Raw genomic sequence first — 15,162 nt, 5'->3', positions numbered from 1 at the left:
AAGAAATTATGTAAAAATATTCAGTGATATTAATTGAAGGAGTCTATTGAAATAATTTAATTAAAACTTCTCTATTTTCTGTGATAGTAATAATTTCAGATCAGTTAACTGTAGCTGAGTAATACTACGCTGTTGCATTCACAGTAATTCGTAGGGAGCCGGCCGGCCGGGGTGGCCGAGCGGTTCTAGGCGGTACAGTCTGGAACCGCGCAGACCGCTACGGTCGCAGGTTCGAATCCTGCCTCAGGCACGGATGTGTGTGATGTCCTTAGGTTAGTTAGGTTTAAGTAGTTCTAAGTTGTAGGGGACTGATGACCTCAGAAGTTAAGTCCCATAGTGCTCAGAGCCAACTGAACCATCTGTAGGGAGCCTGGCGCTCGATAAAACCAGATATAATACGTAATTGGCAACCTAAGATATTCATTATTTTGCTTATTACATCTCTTTTGTATTTTTTTGAAGGCTAAACGTAAAAACTAACTTCACTAAAAATCAGTAACAGATCATGATAAATCAAAGGACAAACAAATTTACTGGGATAGTGTTTTCTCTAAATAATTAGTTACATTATTTTTTAAGAGATATAATAGCTTCCAATATTTTTGCTAAATCAAGAAGTTTTAGTATTGTACAACATCTGAAACTCCATAACATGTGTGCCTAAATTCTAACTTCTCGCCGTTGCAATTTCCAGCAAAGACTAAACGTCCTCTGAAACTATCAATTCCCAAGAAAAAGACCGAAGCATGAGTCGACATAAACGTTTAGTCAGAGAAAACGTTTAACAATGCGGTCTAGCTGACAGTCGGGTTGACAGGAGTAATAAGAAGCGCGAAAACCGTTTAAAAAAAGTAATTTCCGGGTTTGCAGTCGGATCCCATCAACATTCTGCCACGATACTTCGCCTCAAAGACATCCGGCCATCCTCAGGTGAGTAGACGAAGTACTGAAGAGACGTGATGCTGTCGTGGTATTTATAGCGAACTACGCGCATGAACATCGTACTCGCGGTTTACGGCGCATGCTTCAGGTGACATGTGCGAGGCAGCCAAGTTGTGTGCGTGAAGTAAGAATTATCTAATCGCTGAGAATCGACCGAGCATGTCTACTCCGTTGCGACGACATAATTTTAATAATTGGAGACCAATTTTTATCCAGCTGAAAACCGTTATCACGATTCGTTAAATTATCAGCAAGGCGTATTTCCACGGATTCTTTAATTACAGAGTCCCAGAAGCTGGAAACCGGTGATTAACTTTTGGTATTGTTGTATTCCATTGAATGCCCCATGGAAATGCAATGTTCTAAGACCGCTGATTTTAAAGGTTGCCGCAGACAGGTGTGTCTTTCGTATTCTACACAGCGTTCCTGGACCATTCGTGTCGTCTGACCTATGTATGCAGAGCCACACTTACAGGGAATATTATAAACACCCGCCTTCCTCAGTTGTAAATCGTCTTTAACGGATCTGACTAAGGCCCTGCTCTTTGCTGGTGGACAGAAGATGACAATGTTATTGTTCCTAAGCAATCTGCCTATTTTAGAAGACACGTTCCCGGTATATGGAAGGAACGCAGTTGATATATAATCGTCATCAGTCTCCTCAGGGCGTTCCTTCTTGTTATTACGATTGTGCATGGCCTTCCGTATTTGCGGCGAAGTATAGGCAATGTCTTTAAAAACCTTCTCCAGGTGAACTGATTCTTGGTGAAGGCTCTCAGCTTCCGATACTACATGCGCCCGATGAATTAAAGTGGTGAGAACACCGGTGGTTTGTGCGACGTGATGACAAATGGACGCCTGAAGATACAGATCTGTATGTGTGTGTTTTGTGTACACCGAATGTCGCAAAGACCCATCGTTCATACGGCATACTAACACGTCTAGAAAAGGTAAAATCCCGTCTTTCTCAGTCTCCATAGTAAACTTGATGTTCTCATGTAAATAGTTTCAATGACAAAGGAATTTTTCCAGTTCTTGTCTGCCGTAAGGCAGTACAACGAAAGCATCATCTACGAATTTAAAGAATCCGTGGAAATACGTCTTGCTGACAATTTAACGAATCGTGACAACGGCATTCAGCTGGATAAAAATTGGAATCCTATTATTAAAATCATACGGTCACAACGGAATCGACATGCTCAGTTGATACTCAGCGATTACATTATTCTTACCTCACCACTGATGGCAGCACACACACATCTTGGCTGCCTCGCTCTTGCACCTCCTAACGCATGCGCCGTAAGCCGCCAGTACGATTCACATACGCGGAATTCGCTATAAATACCATGACTGCGTCAGGTCTCTTCAGTGCTTCGTCTACTCACCTGAGGATAGCCAGACGTCTCTGGGCCGAAATAGTTTCAGAATGTTGATGGGATCCGGCTGCAAACCCGAAAATTACTGGAAGAAGAAATACGCCGGAAAAAATTCATAAATCACAGTTTAAAAAAGATGCTGACGTTATTAAGCTTCACTATAACAGCAATATTTGCGAAGAAAACGTAACATTCGTAAGCCATGTAATGGTAAGATGATATCCACAGACGATTATTCGCTGCAGTATCGACTCTATGATGATCTGAAGAATAAGATTGGACGCTCATTAGATACAGTCTCCACCATGTAACGCGGAATACAAACGACAAACAGATGGAGAACGCCACTAATAGATACAACGACCACAATGAGATGTTCATACTGAAAATTTACAAAAGATCCATAATAACCATAGCCGCGAAACTGGACGCCCGGAGAAGATGTATGAGACACTGAATAAAGTGAAGGAAATTGACTTTTGAGAATAGTTTATGCTGAAACGAAATAGAAATTACGGCATAGGCCACAATAGGGCACTAGGCATCCGCATCACCCTTGCAGCACAACAGTACGCTTATCACATTCAACATTGTTTCTTGCACTTCATGCTTTCATTTCAGTGACATAACTTCCCGCACACGGCAAGAATTTCTCCTGATTGTCTTAGTGCTTGCCAAACAGTGCCTCACGATAGGTCTCATCATGGACATACAGTGTATTTAACTTATTTTTGGTATCATAGTGCATATGTCATATTTAGATTTTATCACTTAATATTTGGCGCGATGGTGGTGATATTGCTTTATTGACACGCATAATTGTTCAGCAGTTACGTACGTTGTCAGTTACATAGGATGATTCTTTCCTTTTTAACTTGTAGCGTTCTCGTTTTACGAATGGTAATTCAGTATCTTATATTCTTCCTTTTTACTAGACTACATGATAGTTTTTTTTACCTTTTCGTAGTGATGCAGTTCAATGATGTACTTTTCCCATATACAGTCTGTTATTGGATGTTCTCTGCGTATTCGTATTTCATATTTTCGTTTTTGTTCATGTTTTAGGAATACTTTTTAGCAGGCTACAAATATTGTTTTCAGGCTAGGTCGGTACTTCTCCTCATGTTGGACTTGATCTATAGATTCGCCTAATTTTCACAGGTTCTGTTCAGACTCAGTATGGACTGTTTTATGCGAATTTGTTTCACCTTTCTCTACCTTCTTGATTTAGCGCTATTTATGGTATTTTCTTCTTACGGTTGTCTTTGTTCATCGTAATAGTTATAACTTCTACATTTTTGTCACCTTATAAGAATACTGATTAGCAATGAGTACCTGTATGTATAGCGACACTCCTTGCTTTCTATAATATGCTGGCTCTGCTTTACATATGATACTTCGATTACGTTGTCTTCATTTCAGAGACACTTGATACCCTACTACAGTACAGGTTTTGGCGTCCTTGCCAATCCAACTGCGCGATAAACGTTTCCAAAAACAGGCCGTATTTTGAATGTTTCCTATATGTCCGTAATTTAAAATTTTCGCTAGTGTTGACTGACCTCTCCATTTCATTGTCGATGGTGAGTATGTATATCTTGTTCATGCTTTTCCAGTTTGTAGCTATAACTTTTAGGGAAGTTGTCCTCATGAATTTTCTTATCTGTACATTCACGTATTTGTCACATAAAATCTACACGTTCGGTACCCAACCTGGTTCTCTTTCATTTGTAGTTGGGTCACGTTTCACATACATCTTTTCTCTGACACTATTCTGGTGGTTAATGTTTATTCAGAAAGCAAACTAATAGCGAAATTGGTCGTATTTAGAATTACTATTACCCTCGAGCACATACCCTTTTGACACAGTTCCTTCAATCACAATTTCATCGTCATTACAAGTCCAATACTCCACCTCGTTAACTACGCGAGAAGTTAAAGAGTTCACACCAGGCGCACGGCTGCACACGCTCTCAGTGACTAAGTCCCGGGATACCACACATCGCGAAACTTTCTAAGTCGTTTCACTTCCTGGCTGCCTAAACACCGTCCGTCCGCTTTCGCGCCTCCGCCAGCACTGTCCCTCTGCCCGTCTCCGGCCGCGTTTCCCGCGCGAGAACATCCTCGCTCAACTGACTAGGGCAGTTCCCTTTCCTGAAGCCGTCCATCTGATTGGTTACAGCTTATTCTACATTATTTTACATTTTAGCATATTTAAACAATCAAGGACGGTCCACTTTCACGTTCTCAATAAAGTAACAATAATGTTCGTTACATAGCAAACGTTAAATCTTTTACGTAAAACCAATAGAGTTTCAATTTTAACTTTGAATGTTACGGCCAGTAGCCTTGCACTAAATGAATAAAGAACAAAAGTAACTATTAAGCACTAAACTTATAGCAAATATTCAATAAGGTGTCATGCTGCCTTCGTTCAATGGGTTGTTTTTGGAGGAATTGATAATCTGATGCTTAACTGAAAATACTAATAATTTAAATTTACTATATGTTTTAAAAAGTTACAGAGTTGATATTTGAAACATTTGTCATTTTAATGGTGCGCTTATACACTCCTGGTAATGGAAAAAAGAACACATTGACACCGGTGTGTCAGACCCACCAAACTTGCTCCGGACACTGCGAGAGGGCTGTACATGCAATGATCACACGCACGGCGCAGCGGACACACCAGGAACAGCGGTGTTGGCCGTCGAATGGCGCTAGCTGCGCAGCATTTGTGCACCGCCGCCGTCAGTGTCAGCCAGTTTGCCGTGGCATACGGAGCTCCATCGCAGTCTTTAACACTGGTAGCATGCCGCGACAGCGTGGACGTGAACCGTATGTGCAGGTGACGGACTTTGAGCGAGGGCGTATAGTGGGCATGCGGGAGGCCGGGTGGACGTACCGCCGAATTGCTCAACACGTGGGGCGTGAGGTCTCCATAGTACATCGATGTTGTCGCCAGTGGTCGGCGGAAGGTGCACGTGCCCGTCGACCTGGGACCGGACCGCAGCGACGCACGGATGCGCGCCAAGACCGTAGGATCCTACGCAGTGCCGTAGGGGACCGCACCGCCACTTCCCAGCAAATTAGGGACACTGTTGCTCCTGGGGTATCGGCGAGGACCATTCGCAGCCGTCTCCATGAAGCTGGGCTACGGTCCCGCACACCGTTAGGCCGTCTTCCGCTCACGCCCCAACATCGTGCAGCCCGCATCCAGTGGTGTCGCGACAGACGTGAATGGAGGGACGAATGGAGACGTGTCGTCTTCAGCGATGAGAGTCGCTTCTGCCTTGGTGCCAATGATGGTCGTATGCGTGTTTGGCGCCGTGCAGGTGAAAGCCACAATCAGGACTCCATACGACCGAGGCACACAGGGCCAACACCCGGCATCATGGTGTGGGGAGCGATCTCCTACACTGGCCATACATCTCTGGTGATCGTCGAGGGGACACTGAATAGTGCACGGTACATCTAAACCGTCATCGAACCCATCGTTCTACCATTCCTAGACCGGCAAGGGAACTTGCTGTTCCAACAGGACAATGCACGTCCGCATGTATCCCGTGCCACCCAACGTGCTCTAGAAGGTGTAAGTCAACTACCCTGGCCAAGAAGATCTCCGGATCTGTCCCCCATTGAGCATGTTTGGGACTGGATGAAGCGTCGTCTCACGCGGTCTGCACGTCCAGCACGAACGCTGGTCCAACTGAGGCGCCAGGTGGAAATGGCATGGCAAGCCGTACCACAGGACTACATCCAGCATCTCTACGATCGTCTCCATGGGAGAATAGCAGCCTGCATTGCTGCGAAAGGTGGATATACACTGTACTAGTGCCAACATTGAGCATGCTCTGTTGCCTGTGTCTATGTGCCTGTGGTTCTGTCAGTGTGATCATGTGATGTATCTGACCCCAGGAATGTGTCAATAAAGTCTCCCCTTCCTGGGACAATGAATTCACGGTGTTCTTATTTCAATTTCCAGGAGTGTATATGAAATGTCGATTTTTAAGGCAGACCAAAGCTTTCAGATTTTAGCTCTCAAGTCTGTGTTACAAAACCGGTTAATTTCACTTTAACAGTAAACCCTAAACTATTATACATATGAGCAATACTCAAGTTTCATTGGAATCACCATGAAAATGTATGAAGGATGGTAGATATAAATTATTGTGGCTTCATTCCCTGAATTACTACACAGTTAGTTTTCATAAATGTTTTCCTTTATGGCCGATCTTACGTCCGCCATATTTAACACTTCTACGTCTCCCTGGCGACAAACAGCTTCTAAAGCGTTTCCCCACGAAGTAGGTACTCGTCTGTCTCAGTCGCACACTACAGCGCTTATGCCTCATTCAGCACAACAGACTCCTGTGAATTTCCCCATCTCGTGGCGAATCTGCGCTCTTTGTGGCACACGGTCCTTGACAACAGGGTTCGTTTCACAATTTCTGAAGGCTGACTTTTTCGGCCATATACTTTAAATGAGAGCGTATGCTCGTAAACTCACATGGTGAGCCCATATTGTTGGTTTACTTTTTCTTTTCTTTCCGGCTGCTCACCAAAGGCACACACGTACAGCTTTCTCTTCTTCATCAATCCATACCTTATTTTCTTCTTCACTTGTCGTCTTCCAGCTTTTTTCTCACTGGGATGCACAACCTGTTCTCTTTTAGCACACAGTTACGTCAGTGTGCCAATATATACTAACACGATCAATTTCTGTATGTTATCTACATTTAAAAAGCAAATACATGCTATGATACAATGAATAACAGGCTTTAACAACTGTTAGGTTTCTTCCTTATATCTGTCACGCTCGCCCCCGCCGCATCTCAAAAAGCGCCTGACCTGAGGCAACACTTGTCCGAAGTCGTCATTCTTATCGCATATTTCAAATACTGAGTGCACAGGATTACCAGCTGAGCACAACTGTCTAAGTCTCTCTTATAAACTCTGAACTGAAAGGAAACTTGAAATCTGGTGTCAAAAGGAAGAATGGCTATGGAGGAATTATTTTGGTACTTGAGAACTGAACTGCTGTAATAAGTAACTTTAAAACTATAGAGCTTGAAATGGGACTAGTGTACAAACGGTTCTGAAAAAGCAATAAAACACAAATTTTTCTCGGCGAATTGCGGAATTTCTTGTGAGACGTCGTGGAATATTCGCGCTTCAGCTACTACAGTTTCATGACAGTCTGACAGATACTCCCCAAAATTGAGGTGCGTTCCAAGATGGGAACTGGCAATGAGTTTATTTGGAGGAAAACTAGAGAAGCGTAAATATTTATAGGCATTTTCGTAATGTCTATGGAGGCCTGGCAGTGAAAAAAAGCACGATGAGTCGTCGTGCGAGGTACATGTAATGATCGCAACAGCGTGGCGCAGACAGTCATGCATCCCGCGTGCCGACCGATCGCACTCAGCTGTGAGTCCTGCATCGCTGCACAACTGTACGTCTCCGTTGGTAGAGCTGGCATACTCATTGGGTACCCAGAGGTGTGTACCCGCTGGGTTCCACGCCGCCTTATAGAAGATCTTAAAGAGCAACAAAAGACCGCCTGTGCTGAACTGATTGTGCGTTACGGTGCTGATCGTGACAATTTACTGTCGCACATCATCACAGGCGACGAAACATGCGTTCATCACTCTGAACAGGAAACAAAACGGCAATCCATGGAATGGCGCCACACCGCCTCTCGTCCGAAGAACAAAGTCCACGGCGGTATCCTCAGCCGGTGAAGTCATGGCAACTGTCTTCTGGGACTTTCAAGGGGTTACTCTGTTCGATGTCCTCCCTCGTGCAGCGACGAAGTCTAAAGATAATTGTGCTACACTCAGGAAATCGAAGAAACATTATCAGCGTGTTCGTCGAAAGAAAAATGCGAAAGAACTTTTCCTTCTCCATTTCATGCAAGGCCTCACATCTGTGAGATACTCCTCAAAATTGAGGTGCATTCCAAGACGGAAACTGCCAATGAGTTTCTTTTGGCGGAAAACTAGAGAATCGTAAATATTTTTAAGAGTTTGCGTAATGTCTACGGAGGCCTGGCAGTGAACAAAAGCACGGTTAACCGTCGTGCGAGATACGTGTCATCATCGCAACAGCGTGGCTCAAACCGTCATGCATCCCGCTGTACGTATTCCAATATTTCTGTTACGAAAGTTTTGAAATTTTTGGTTCCTATGGGACCAGACCCCTGAAGTCATCGGTACCTAGGCTTACACACTACGTAATCTATCTCAAACTAATTTACGCTAAAGACAACACACATACCCAAGCCTGAAGGAGGTCTCGAACCTCCGACGGGGGCATTCGCGCGAACCGTGGCAAGGCGGTTCAACCGCACTGCTACACCACTCGGCTTAGTTATGAAAACATTTTATAATGAGCTGTTTATTACAGACATAACAACTCGGTGAGACATCCAACCTCCTTAAAATGAACACGTTCCGTAATAAAAATATTTTTCAAGAGCAGGAGATGATAGCAAAATCTGTCGAAAGCGGTAGATTGAAGCATATATGTGATTACAACACAAACGATATGACACTAGTTTTTTGAAATTGTCGATATCAGATATTCCTCGATACTCGCTCTCTACATTTGACGCAATAGGTTTAGCCCTGTAGCGCTGTGGTACGGACGGAAGGGCCTGCGAGATTCAGATCGCTGCCGCCCATCACAGCCTGCAGCGGACCGCCGACTGAATTATTGCCGGGGGCGGAGTGGGGGGGGGGGGGGGGGGGGAGCACCCAGATACTGGCGTGCGCATTGTTAACTTCTGTGCGAGGCGCTTGAATTATTATCGGCAGGGCTTTATCACCCACGATGAGCATGCAGCGCTCACAAAGGCCGCGCACTGTCCTCCGGCCGCTGCTGATAAAACTGCACTAAGAGCCGGGCTGTGCCGCGTGCCGGCCAGCTGTCGCTGGGAAAGGAAGAGAGGGGGGGGCGGTCCGTAAATCGTAAACGCTGCTGCGTGCCCGCACAATGGGGCACGACGGTCCTGTGGGCTTCCCGCCCTCGCGCATGTAACGTTCCCCTATGCGGCACTTCCGACGACTAGTTGCTACAATGAGGCGAAACTAAACGGGATTCGTGCACTTTCTCTCCGAAACTGTTGTTGTTAGTTATCTTCTCCCACAATCAGGAGTTCAGCTTTTGGTCTCAAATGACCTCATTACAGTCAATGTACACACCTGCACTCTCGTAAATACGGAATTTCCAAAAAAGCTTATTTAACAGTACATACTTATACACTGTCTACTCGCATTTATGTGGCCACCAGTCAAAAGCCTGAATAGCCTTTTTTTGCGCCGCGGAGCGCTTAAGTCGTAAAGCAAGAGAGTCAGTAAGGTTGTGTGTGGTAGATACCGACAGGGATGTGGAGCCAAGCCGACATCACTGCTGTGGTCAGCTCTGCTAGGTTTCGGTTGAGGATCCGTGGCGCGAACATCCTGGATCGGGTTAAAATACGGGGAGTGGTGGCCAGGGAGTACAGAGAACTCGTCCTGGTGGTCTTCGAATCACGTACGTCCACGGCGAGCTGTGTGACACGCTACATTGCCTGCTGGTGCATACAATCGTGTCAAGCAAAAGCAAATAGCATGTGTGGGTCGTCATGGATGAGAGAGGTTCCATGCCCTCTTTTGCATGTCGCCTCTGATTTTCTCTATTCACGGTAAATGAAACAGTCAAACAGTTGCAAGATAAGGATTTATTAAAATTCTTGACCACGGTTTCGGTATATCTAAACATACCTTCATTAGAAGTAAAATGCACTAAAATCACATTCTGCAGTGGAGATACATAAAACAATTGTGCCAAAAGCGACCTCATTTGTTTTATGTGTCTCCACTTCATAATGTGATTTTAGTGTATTTTACTTCTGATGAAGGTATATTTAGGTATACCAAAACTGTGGTCAAGAATTGCAGTAAATCTTTATCCTGCAGCTGTTTGGCTGTTATCATTTGCCGAGAAGAATTTCAACAGTTGTGTTTCACCCATGTTTAAAATATTAAAATTTTCATATGTTTTGTTAAAGTTTTATATCATTGGACGATGGTAAAAGGTCGAATAAGGTTATTGTAATGAATTTGTACTGAGAGCTTAAAATACTTTTCACTTGATTCCTACACATGTTGGGTTACTTCCTTAGGTGGCCTGTGCGAGACGTGCACCGGAGGACGCGGTACACTGCGTTTCCATTGGGGGCTGCACTTTACTGAATGCTGAGAGGGTCTTACATCAATAAGTTAAAGCGCCTGGTGGAATGGCTGACATTGACCCAGTTTCGTCTATTGTATGCAGGCGAAACGACCTCGGAGTGTCGCCGCAGTTTATGCATTTACCATTCCGGCGCGTCCGGAACGAACACTGCTGGCACCGAATGACTGCATTGTCCTCATGATTCTGAGAGTACTTGTGGACCGTGCCCTGCTGAGCGCGATTGTCTGACGCCGGATGGCCGGTGGTCTAGGCATGTTGTTCTCGTAGTCGGTTCTCAGCTGAATAGCAGAGGCATGATAGGTCAACTGAAACTGAGGCTAGTTGACATCATAAAGTCCTTCTCTAAATTTGTGGGAACAGTCGCTATTGGCGCGAATGATGTTCTGAGACAGTGTGGGGGAGTTCTGGAATCAGGACTGAATGCTGATTCGCGGTTTTCGAGAGTAGTAGGGAGTTGAGCAATGTTGGCTTCGCTCTTGCATTGCGGGGAGGGGGGGGGGGGGGGGGCAGGAATTTGGGGTCTGATCTTGGTGGGAATTGGGTGGCCTTTCGACGTAGTCGACAGAACTTAGAATTCTCGGACAACCTTCGAGGCCAGGGGTTGAAAAAGAGTTACTGCACGGCATAAGTAGGCGCCTACATCATCAGAACCCTGCCTACTGACGACGTGCTGCAGTTTCAGATCTGGTACAGTATTTTGTGGCTTTGGCATTGCAGGACTTATCATTTTTACATTGAATCCCTCAGCGGCACGCGCGATCGCTTTGCTACAAATCCACCTTGCTTGTTCCTCATGTGATCCCATCTGAGCTCTCACTACTAATTGCGATGCTGCAACACAGTCGGGAGAGTAATATTTGATTCACTAGGGCCTCCAGTCATTATCGTCAATCTATTGCATCACAGAGAGTAGGAGCCCTTCTTCTCGAGCCGACTCTTATTCTCAGAATAGTTCAGTATACCAGTTGCCAATCGAGCTTAACAACAAGTATAAATTAACAGCAGTAAGAATAATTGAGCTCTTAAAGCAACGAAGCAGCACGTTCCAGGAAGGAATCGCTGCGGGCGTATTTGATGATAGCGTTTACCCAATCGCCGACACAGCGGCACCAAGAGCCAGATTCGCTTACGCGTCTCGTGATGATGGAAACGTACCAGTAAGTGTGGCCAGCTTCTGAGTCGGAGATATGGCACCTTCCAGAACATTCTAGAAGCTTTCTGCGACGCACGAAGGTGGTATAAATAAGGGGTCAGGAGGACCATTCAGGCAGTCGCAGTGAAGTCGATACCCGCCGAGTATACCGACACAGCCTCTGTGTCGTTCAACGGCAGGCATGGGGTCTTAGAAAGATTCGCTTTGCCTCGGCTCTTCTACAACCAGGGAGATAGGTTCCAGGCTATGGATTTCTGCTGATAGAAATTAGGGCGAGATAGTGCCAGTAGGGAATTTTCAATTATCACCCTATAGGGATCTTATGAATTCTGCCCTGCAGCCATAACTACTCCTCTCCGAGTTCCGTACCCTTCACCTTAGCAATAGCTTGCTTCTTCTGGCTGTTAGAGTTGCAGAAGCTGCCCACGCTTACTTCTACTCTTCGAGAAGATCGAACGAGTAAGACCCCTGATTACCAATCGTGTCATTCTCACTCCCTCTCGGGACATGATACACCATATCGTTTAACCTACTGTTTGTGTCGATAACGATGTGCCTTTACGCTCTGATGCGTAATAAATCTCATTGTAATATTTAATCCGCATATCATTTCGTATAAATATGCAGAATCCCATTTCCTCCTGTTTATTATGATAAAGTTCTCTGTTTTTCTCTGAGTATTTTATGATTTTTATTAAATTATTGTGAGTGTGCACTACTTATTTCACCAATTAGCAGGGTCCACCATCATTTCCTTTCGTTACCGTTGTACACATAATTAATTAGGTGTAGATGGGGAGGGGGTCTAGTGCATTTCTCGTTCTCATGCAAAATTCGTCAGATTTGAAGAGGTACAAATTATTCTCAACCCCGGCATCTTGCAGATGCCAAGGATATATGCATATTTGCAGTAATCTGTTGTGCATTTCGGATTGACGAGATCAGGCAAGTAATGCTACGTAAACATTTCTCAAACACTTCCTTCTCCGGCCTGGACCCTGCGGATGAACTCTGACACTAAAAACATCCTAACCAGTAGTGAATGGAATCCAGTCTCACGCCTTGTCAGTGACAGTAGGCTTGAAAGCAGAGAGGAACTGATACTTTCGGTGACTGCAGATGCATATTTTAGAGCACACATCGCGAAGGTAATAGTATGGAATGGACGTTTGAAGTCGGTTACCACGGAAGAGGCCATTGCTCACAGCGACACGTCTTCCGGGCAAGAAAACACAGAAACTGAGTGGTAGACAACTGGAGGCGTGCAGAGTGGTCCAACACGTCATGATTTCGCCTCTTTCCACTGGTGCGATGAAGTGTCTAACCCGCATTATGTGGAGGGTGTGGATCAGGCAGGAAATGCTTCCACAATGTATTGTGCAGCATGACTTGGGTCACTGCTCCCAGTTACCTATTCCAGACCTTACCTCAGATATTACCCAGCTATGCAAAGGCGATTAGCGTATCAAACTTTCATTTCTTCGTTCTGATTTCCGAATCATTTTGTGTTTAACGTGCGTTTCCCGCAATTTTACAGATGCAGTTTATGAGTGATTAGGACTGGGTCGTCATACTGCAGTTTCGTGTCAAGTTTACATCTGGCGAGATTCAGATTTCTCTGTATGCACATCTTCTCTCTGCAAGTAGTATTTCCTCGAACTGTGGAACAACTACCATCTAAGCTCCGCAGAGCGTCACCTTAGTGAAGCCCCGTTTTCCCCAGTACCTGGGTTCCAGAGAGAAGAACATCGTGTCGAGCGACGGCCCACAGATTACCTGCTGCCCGCGTGTGGCCAATGGGAGACGGACCCAAAGGCGCTCAAGAAAACTTTGCGTACGATAGCAACCGCAACCTCACGGGTGGTCAGTTTGATTTGTTAAAGCCATTCACGAGTTACGGTTGCTCACGTGGTGCTGTCTTTCTACGTCATAACAATGCACTTCGAAAAATTCAGCAGCGCTCCTTCCGTGGGAGCCTCCATAGAACTTGCAAAATATTCCATCGTGGAGAACCGACCACGGAACTCTTCACCCTGTGTCTGCTGGCTAGTGAAACCATGGCTTTAATTAGCTCATGCACATTTAACCAATTTTCAGGTCTGGTATTGGCGGTACAATTAGGCTCTTTTGCTGATTGTTTGTGGGTCTTTTTTTGTGAAAGTTTTGTTCCGAGGCGAAGCAGAAGGTCTTGTGCATCAGAGTAAGCAGTTCGTGGATAGTTAAATGAAAGGTAGTGGGTGAGCGACTACATAAGTGAAGGAGATGGTTGGACTTCGGACTTATGGCCAGTCATTCCGGAGTTATATTTAAATTTTTTCGCGGCAGAGATTATTCAACCACACCGGTATTGACAGGACGATGAGTTGGCTCCACGCAGTCAACTTGCTACCACCAGAGGCATACTCTGTTAGCAGCCCTCATGCGTCAGCGGTCGGTGCCCCCACCTCCGGCTGCAATTACTGCGGCCACCGTAAGACCGCAAACTGCGATGCGTGCTTTCGGTATCAGGTTGTGCGGCAGAGTGGAGAAAGAAAGGCTTAACCTCGATTTACAGCTCAGCTAGTGCTTCTGAGGCACTGCTTGACTTACGTGAAGTCATACATGTTTGTTCTACCAAGCATCTTTCCTTTTCTTGGGGTTTTCTGATGCTGTTGCCATTGCAGGTCGCACTACGATTCTAATGATTTTTAACATTTTAATTTCCAGATTCTATTCCAGTTGAGTACTCTGTTAATGTCAAGCTAGTTTGAGCCTTTTTATACGGCGATAGAAGTAATTATTTTGTGTCCGTAAATTATTTTATTACCACCATTTCAATCGACGTGTCTAGTGTAATACTGGTGTCGACACTTAGTAATTAATTACTCAAAACACATGTTTCAATAGCTCTCCTGTTTGCTACACAGATTAAAGAAAGGTTTGCATCACCCTGGTTCCCAAAACCCCTGAAAAAAGACGTTGACTATGGATATTGTACAACAGACGCAGTCCCTTTCACTTTTCAGAGATGTCACTAAACCCGCCCAAAAATGTAAACAACTATGCCTGAGCAGCGCCTATTAGACGGAGGGGTCCGACAGCCTATCAGTTCCAGGAACAGGGTACACGGTTCATGTTTTCTATAGTTCGACAATGCCTAACGGTCAATACCACGGTTCGATGGCGTCCGTATTGTCAGTTTGTGCCAGGAACGGCTCTCAACATGGGAAGTGTTCAGGCATCTCGGAGTGAACCAAAGTGATGTTCTTCGTATATGGAGGAGATATAGAGAGAGACAGGAACTGTCGATGACATGCTTCGCTCAGGCCGCCCAACGGCTACTACTGCAGTGAATGACCGCCACCTACGGATTATGGCTGGGAGGAACCCTGGCAGCAACGCCACCATGCTGAATAATGCTTTTCGAGCAGCCACACAACGTCGTGTTACGACTCAAACTGTGCGCAATGGGGT

The sequence above is a fragment of the Schistocerca gregaria genome, chromosome 1 (assembly GCF_023897955.1).
Source record: "Schistocerca gregaria isolate iqSchGreg1 chromosome 1, iqSchGreg1.2, whole genome shotgun sequence".
In the NCBI taxonomy this organism is placed as follows: Eukaryota; Metazoa; Arthropoda; class Insecta; order Orthoptera; family Acrididae; genus Schistocerca; species Schistocerca gregaria.
This window is presented reverse-complemented; position numbering follows the sequence as displayed.